At 40.5% G+C, this 8,615-nt stretch overlaps 1 non-coding gene across 1 annotated transcript; it reads right to left on the bottom strand.

Annotated features, from left to right (window-relative positions):
* Positions 1-8,226: 8,226 nt before the first annotated feature.
* Positions 8,227-8,333, bottom strand: LOC118887625. The gene has a single exon (XR_005018100.1). It is a non-coding gene; the product is annotated as a U6 spliceosomal RNA (small nuclear RNA).
* Between the last annotated feature and the right edge of the window lie 282 nt (positions 8,334-8,615).

The following is an 8,615-nucleotide window of genomic DNA, read 5'->3' on the forward strand; positions in this document are numbered from 1 at the left end:
ACAGTAACACAAAAAGTAAATTATTGGAAAGAGATCTGGCTTTGGAGTAAGCCTGCCTGGGTTTGACTCCTGGCTCTGCCATGAGACCTTAGGCAAGTTACCTCCCTCTCTGGGCCTCAGTTTCCTCACCTGTACAATGAGGTGGTAATAATTCCTTCCTGAGAAGGGCCCTGGCTCAACAAGAGAATGAGCTGAGCCATGCCCAGCATCGGGGCAGTGTGACGAAAGGGGTTCTCAACTTGGAGAGAAAAGACCCAGAGGAAGGTTTCCTCTCAGCCCCATCTCTGCTGCCAGTACGACCTTGGGCAAGCTGGTCTTCTAGATCTCAGTTTCCCTGTCTGTAAAGTGGGGATATTAACACCTGCCCCTATTACACACTGTAAAGTTGTGAGGTTGATAAGAAAGTGTTCAGTAAAAGGAACAATGTTATACAAAATGGAGATTAGAAATTAAAGAAATACTTGGCAGAATGATGAACTGTTAACCCAGAGTGGTGTTGTTAATTAAAAATGATCCTGCATAATATGCAGCCATTAACATGGATAATTATGCAGACTATGTAGAAACAGGCGGCACCATTTATGAGAGGTAGAATGCTTACAAAGTTATATGGACACAAGTATCAGAACTATGCCCAATGATGTATAATATAGAAAAAGACTAGACGGGATCACGGAAAAGATGTAAGTAATTATTGGGCACAGGCCTCGGGAGGATTATGGGCGATTGAAACACATTCCTGGAAAGTCATCGTCATGTTTTTACAGTAAGAATATGATTTAAAAAAAAATAAGTGTGGCGGGGGGTTGTTTGGGGACAGGCTGCACTTGAATTCCGGCCCTCATGCCCACTGGCTTTGTCGGCCACTGGAGACCGAAACCACAGCAAGCGTCGCCCTGCGGAAGCCCTGCCCTGTCTGTCCTGCCCCCTGGCCTTCCCTGCCCTTCCACACTCACATCCTCAAATGAGAGACGGACCACAGGCCGCTCAACATATGGGACATAAATGTGCTTCCTTAACATACTTTTTTTTCCAGTCAAAGTAAGAGTCCCCCGTTCTTCTATTCCAATCACCAGGGCAACCACCTCTCACCTGTTTAGCTGTTTCTTCTGAATGTTATCTGCATATCCCTGTGCAAACACTGCTGTTTCTCTATTTTATGTTTTAACAATATATTCATTGACTTCCTGCTATTGGAAGAGGGTTTAGCTCACTCAAGCCCAGCCTCCCTCTCCCTTTGTCTCATTTTCCCAACACAATTATATCACTATTTTGGATTATATCACCAATTGTCACTTTAGGAGACACACTACTGTTATCTCCCGACGATGATCCCCACCGATGCTTCCTGAGAAGGGGCAGCTCACGCCACAGCCTCCCCTCATCTCTCCTCCTTCTTCTTCTCCCCCGTTTCGGTCATATGTACTTTTACATCGTCTCCATCCATAGCATTCCCATTGTTTCGTAACTGTAATGAAGCCTTCCATGCTTTGCTTAAAGATTGATTCTAAAACTAATAAACAATGTTTACCTTACTGAGATTTATATACATACACATATGGCTCGTTGCCCAGCCAGTGACATACCTGCTTATGTTTACTTTCTTGCAGTACTTTTCTTGAATCAGGAATTTCAAATAGCTTTTCTTTTTTTCTAGCACTAGTTGGCTTCATCATATTCTCAATTTCTCCCTAACTTTCCATCCCAACAGGTGTTCTATTGAGTTTTCCCCCTCCCCAAGAATCTACCTTCTAGAGTCTTCTGTGCTCCTGCTTCAATCTGGACAGTAATAATCCAGGAACTTCTTTTCACTGATTTCCTAGGCTCGATCCATACTTTCGAAGATTTGGGTTACATTCTTGAGTTTCTTTCCTTATTTTGCCAGAGCATACCATTAAGTAACATCTTATGCAGAGGTGTATGGTGGGTAAAATTTCTAAATATTTTATGTTTGGAAATGTATTTATTTTGCCTTTAGACTTGATTGATACTTGGGCTGGGCATTGAATCGTAGGTGGTAAATCAAGTTCCCTTAAGACTCTGAAGGCACTGCTCTGTTGCCTGCTATATAGATTTTCCTATTGAAAACCCTGATTCATTCTCATTCTATCACTTTCTAGGGACCTGACCCTCAGTGGAAGCTTTTAAGGTGCTCTCCTTATCCTGGCTGACCTCTAGCTCAGTGATGTTCCCTGTTTCAGGTGTGGGCCTGCTTCACACACTGTTCTGAGGTCTTGTGTCCTTCATCTCTGAGAAATTTTCCTTTATTATTTCTTTGATAATTTCCTCTCCTCTGTGTTTTCATCCTCTTTTTTCAGAAACTCCTAATGCTTGGATACTTTTTTGATCCTTCCTCCCTGTCTCTCCTCTGTTGGCTTGTATTTTCCATCTCTTTGTCTTGATGTTTTCAAATCACACAAGGATATATAAGCTCGAGAACAATTTGTCTTTTCACTTACAGTCTTATATGAAAATGTATTTCTTGTTATATTGTGTCTATAATAACAGAGTGACAGACATTTCAAACAAGAGATGTTCACTTAAGACTTTTAGGATAACCATAAAACATAAATCAAAACTACCTTCAGTGAGCGAGGCTCTGAAAACTTCACTACAAAAATGAGAGTGAGGGCTTTTAGCGGCCTAAAATGAAGACTGCAGTAACTAGGTGAGGCAGGAGGCAGGGAGGAGAAAGAAAACTGTGGTCTTGGCAAGTGCTTCAGGTGCTACTTCTGGTCCCCATGCTCTTGGGGCATGCTGCCCCCTGCTCCCCACCCATGCCAAGAAGTGGGTAGGGTCAGCCAATCGGGCAGAGGAACTGAAAGGGTCAAATCTCAAGTCTGTGATGGGATCGTCCCTGAGCAAGGCAGCTGGACTGGGAAGGGCAGGGGGGGCCTCCCTGCCAAGGATAGAAGCTAATCAAGGCACTAGGCAGGGGGAAGCAGGATCCAGGCAGACAAACGGAGAATCAGAGAAGGGCCCAGAGTGAGGTTTGAGTGGATGTCGAGGTCAGTTAATACACTGACAGAGGGTCTGAATGCTAACCAGCATCCAAGGTCGTGTGGGTCAAGGGAAGCAGCATTCATCTGGCTTATGAGGCTGAGCAGGCTCTTCCCCAACCTAAACCCATTACCTCCATGACGCAGGGGCTTCCTCTGAAGAAGATGAAGCAACAGAATAAAAACACGTAACAGAGGTTCAAGGGCCTGATGTTCTTGGACCCTGAGTACATGACTGGTCCTCCTTAAGCCTGTGTTCGTCCTTTGTGTGCTGTGATGTTGCCCAGAGCTTTGTATTAAGCACCCCCTCAACCCCACCCCATCGTCAGTTGGCTTCACTGTGAGGGGAAGGAAGAGACACATGCACACAGACACACAGAGCACCACCACCACCCCAGCTGGTTCTTTACTTATGCACAAATATGCTGTGCATGAGGAAAGAACACTCTGCCCAACACTGTGGTACACTGAGCTGGGGCTGGAGCTGCAGCACTGAGTCAGATGCCCTTCCTGCTTCCGTGTCCCGTGGGGAAGCAGACACGTGAACAGAAGAGGGCTGGCGATTCCTTCATGGGTCAGCTGCCTCCAAATGAGCTGCTTGGCAGGAGAGGAGGCCTGCAACCTGTTGTCCCTCTGTTCATTGTTTATTTGCTGAAAGAATACTTTAGATAATTAGTCATTCATGCAAATGTTTACTTACTCAACAGATCTCTATTGGATTCCAATAATGATAATAATTAACGCTCATTGAGTGCTTGCTCTGTGTCAGGCACAGTGCTAAGCTCTTTGAACTCCATTGTGCACCAGATGTTAGGAGGACAGAGATAAAGATGCAGTAACTGCCTTCAAGTTGTTGAGAGGCCAGTAATGAACACTGCAACCATTTCATGTAACCTTCACAACAACATCCTGTGAAGTACTGTTCCTGAGAGGTAGTATAGTATAACACAGTCCCTTTTATATCAGGGACCTGGGTTTGAAACCTGTTTATACTACTTTTTGGCTGTGTAGCCTTGGGCAATTTACTTAAACTGTTTAAGCCTCAGTATTCCCATCTATATAATGGGCATGGAATTCATAACAGCTATGTCTTATGGAGTTGTGAGGGTCAAAGGAGATAATGCATTTAAAGTGCTACTGGGGCTTCCCTGGTGGCACAGTGGTTGAGAATCTGCCTGCCAATGCAGGGGACACGGGTTCAAGCCCTGGTCTGGGAAGATCCCACATGCCACGGAGCAACTGGGCCCGTGAGCCACAATTACTGAGCCTGCGCGTCTGGAGCCTGTGCTCCGCAACAAGAGAGGCCACGATGGTGAGAGGCCCGCGCACCGCGATGAAGAGTGGTCCCCACTTGCCACAACTAGAGAAAGCCCTCGCACAGAAACGAAGACTCAACACAGTCATAAATAAATAAATAAATAAATAAATAAATAAATAAATAAATAAATAAATAAAAAAGAACGTGAATTTCTAAAAAAAAAAAAATAAAGTGCTACTGCATTACTTGGCACATAGTGAGTTATTATTAAGCCTAGGGTATTACGGGATCCCAGGAATTAACTTAGCATAATGTTAAATTAAGGCAGCTCAAAGGCATTTTTTACCCACAGGATGAGTAGGAGTTAGACAAAGAGGGAAGTGGAATTAGTCTAAATGGTTTCTATTATTCTGGTTGGAAGCCCAGCATTGCCCTCCTGCTCCCCAACAGTATTTCTGTGGAGCCACACAGACCTCTTAAGTTCCAACTTCTTCCACCATAACTTACAGTGCGTAATTGCGGTAGGCCTTGGAGAAGTCTCTTCTTGCTTCTGGGCTTCAGATTCTTCATCTTTACAGAGAAAATGCTCTAACAATCCCACTTAGGAATCTATCCTTAAGTATGTTCACTACGGCATTACTGATAATAGCAAGAACTTGTAAGCCATATAAATATATAGCAATGGGGAAATAGTTTAATAAATTATGATGCATTCATATACAGAAGACAATATAGCTGCTACAAAGATAGAGGTAACTCCATATGAGTTGATATAGAGAAATGTACTCTAGTGAGCCATAATTTATATGCAATAAATGCATTAATTTGGGGGAATGCAATACAGCTCTATGCATTTTGGCAAAGGTATTCACTTGTCACCATCCCTCCCATCAAGAAAAAACATTTCCACCACTTAAACAATTTCCCTCATGCCACTTTTCCATCGATCCCTCCTCATCCACGCAGAAGCAACCGCTATTCTGATTTATAACACCATAGATCCATTTTGTCTCTCCTTAAACTTCATATTTTTGGAATTATAGTTTTTAAAATATTCAGTTATGTTGTTTCAAGTAACAGTAGTTTCCTTGTTGTTGCTGTTGTACATTGAGTGCTTGTGTTCCCCCCAAATTCATATGTTGACGCTCTAAACCTCAGTGTGGCTGTATTTGGAGATGGGGCCTTTAAGGAAATAACTAGGTTGTGAGGTCGTAAGGGTGGGGCCTTGATCCAATAGGATTAGTGGCCTTATAAGAAGAGGCACAAGGCAAAGGTCATGTGAACACACAGCAACATGGTGGCCACCTCCTAGACAAAAGAAGAGGCCTCAGAAACTTACTTGGCCAGCACCTTGATCTTGGACTCCCCAGGCTCCAGAACTGTGAGAAATAAATGTCTGTTGTTTAAGTTACCCAGTCTGTGGTATTTTGTTAAGTTACCCAGCCTGGGCAGACTTGCTGAGTAGCATTCTGCTGTTTATTTCTATACCACAGTTTGTTTATTCCCTATAAATGGACATTTGGGTTGTTCCAGTTTTTGGCCATTATGTGCAAATCTGTGTGACCAACTTGAATCTCTGTATTATATGATAAATGTATGTTTAACTTTATTAAAAAGCACCAAACAGTTGTCCAAGGTGGTAGTACCATTTCATATTCCAACCAGAAATAAATGAGAGTTCCAGTTGCTCCATAACCTTGCCAGCACTGGGTATTTTCAGTGTTTTAAATTTTATCCATTTAAGTGTGTGTAAAGGTCTATCTCATTGTGGGTTTTTTAATAAATTTATTTATTTATTTATTTTTGGCTGCTTTGGGTCTTCATTGCTGCATACGGGCTTTCTCTAGTTGCAGTGAGCGGGGGCTACTCTTAGTGGCGGTGCGCGGGCTTCTCATTGCGGTGACTTCTTTTGCTGCAGAGCACGGGCTCTAGGTACACGGGCTTCAGTAGTTGTGGCACTTGGGCTCAGTGGTTGTGGCTCATGGGCTCTAGAGCACAGGCTCAGTAGTTGTGACGCACAGGCTTATTTGCTCCACGGCATGTGGGATCTTCCCGGGCCAGGGCTCAAACCCGTGTCCCCTGCATTGGCAGGTGGATTCTTAACCACTGTGCCACCATGGAAGCCCCTCATCGTGGTTTTAATTTGTATGTTCCTGATGACAAATGATGTGGAGCACCTTTTCACATGATTATTGGATATTCAGATATCTAGTTTTTGAAATACTTTCTTAAGTCTTTTGTTCTTTTTTATTGCATTGTCTTTTATTTTTAATTTGTAGGAGTTTTTATATATTTTGAATATGAGTTCTTTGTCAGCTATATGTATTGCAAGTATTTTCTTCTAGTCTGTGGCTGTCTATCCACTTTCTTAATTTTATATTCTGAAGAACAGGAGTTTTTAATTTTGATGAAGTACAATTTATGTTTCTTTTATGGTTAGTGCCTTTTGTGTCTCAAGAAATTTTTGCTTACCCCAAGGTCATAAAGATATTTCCTGTTTTAGAAGCTTTTTCAAGAAGCTTCATTGTTTTAGCTTTCACATTTAGGCCTCTAATCCATTTGAGTTAGTTTTTGTGTATAGTGTAAGGTATGAACCGATGGTCATTATTTTCCATGTGGATATCCAGTTGTTCCAGAACTACATGTTGAAAAGATTATCTTTTCCCCATTAAATTACCTTTGAAACTTTGTCAAAATTCAACTGTACCATATGTGTATTGACCTATTTCTATACTCTCTATTCTGTTGCCATTGATCCTTATGTCAATAACATAGAACGTCTTAAAAGCAGGTAATATAAGTCTTCCAACTTTATTGTTTTTCAGAATTGTTTGATTCTTCTAGGTCACTTGAATTTCCATATAAACTTTAAAATAAGCATGTTGATTTCTACCAAAAAAAAAAAAACAGCTGAGGTTCTGATTAGAATCTATAGGTCAATGCATTGAATCTATAGATCAATCTGCAGAATTGATATCTTAACAATATTGAGTCTTCCAATCAATGGACATTGTAAACCTTTAAAATTCCTCTCAGCAATGTTATGTAGTTTTCAGTGTACATGTCTTAGTCTTATTTTGTTAAAATTTTCCCTAAGTATTTAACATTTTTTGGTATTTTTGTAAAAGTTCTTTTAAAATTTTATTTTTCAATTATTCATTGTTAATATATAGAAATGCAATTGATTTTTTTACATTGTCTTTTTATTATGCAAATCCTCCCATTAGTTATAGTAGTGGTTTTATAGATTCCTTTGAATTTTCCATGCATTAAATCATGTTATCTGCAAGTAGTTTTATCCTTCAATATCTATTTTTCTATATTTTATTTCTTTTTCTTGCCTTGTTACATTGGTTAAGATCCCTGAATCTATGTTGAAGAGTTGTGGTAAGAATCCTTGTGTTATGAATTTTAGGGGAAGGTGTTCAGTCTTTCACCACTAGGTATGATGTTAGCTGTAGATTTTCATAGATATTTTTTATTAGATTGAGCAAGTTTCATGTTATCCCTTGTTTGCTGAGAGTTTTCTTTCTCTTTTTAAAAAAATCATGAATCAGTTTGATTTTGTTATATGCTTTTCTTGAATCTATTGAAATGTTCAGATGGTTGTTCTCCTCTATTCTATTAACATTGTGAATTACATTGATTGGTTTTTGCATATGAAACTAGCCTTGCATTCCTGGGATAAACCACATTTAGTCATGATGTATTGTTTTTCATGAATTGGCAGATTTAATATGCTAATATTTTGTTTAGGATGTTAATGTCTATATTCATAAGTGATTTGGGCTTGAAATTTTCTTTTCTTATAATGCCTTATGTCAGATTTTTTTTTTTTTGCCATTCAATTGGTGTCTTTATTCATACATGTTGACTTTTCCCATGGAGAAACTGTTGAAGGGAGAGGAGGGGAGGGCTGGGTGGGGAGCCATGGCTTGTTTTTCCTCCATCCAATGGAAGAAGTGAGAGAAAAATATGGAACAGTTTAAGAATCTGTGTATCATCCTTGTGCAGGAGCCATACTGATCTGCTCCGTATCATTCCAATTTTAGTATATGTGCTGCCAAAACGAGCACCCTTTGTCAGATTTTGATATTAGGGTTATGTTATGCTGGTTTGGAATTGTTTGTTCTTCCTTTGTTCTCTGAAAACATTTGTATAAAATTGGAATTTTCTTTTTAAATTTTTTAATAGAATTCACCAGTTAAGCCACATAGGCCTGGAGTTTTCTTTGTGGGAAGGTTTTATTTTATTTTATTTATTTATTTATTTTTTATTTATTTATGGCTGCATTGGGTCTTCGTTTCTGTGCGAGGGCTTTCTCTTGTTGCGGCAAGTGGGGGCCACTCTTCATTGCG

Source organism: Balaenoptera musculus, chromosome 20 (assembly GCF_009873245.2).
Source record: "Balaenoptera musculus isolate JJ_BM4_2016_0621 chromosome 20, mBalMus1.pri.v3, whole genome shotgun sequence".
In the NCBI taxonomy this organism is placed as follows: Eukaryota; Metazoa; Chordata; class Mammalia; order Artiodactyla; family Balaenopteridae; genus Balaenoptera; species Balaenoptera musculus.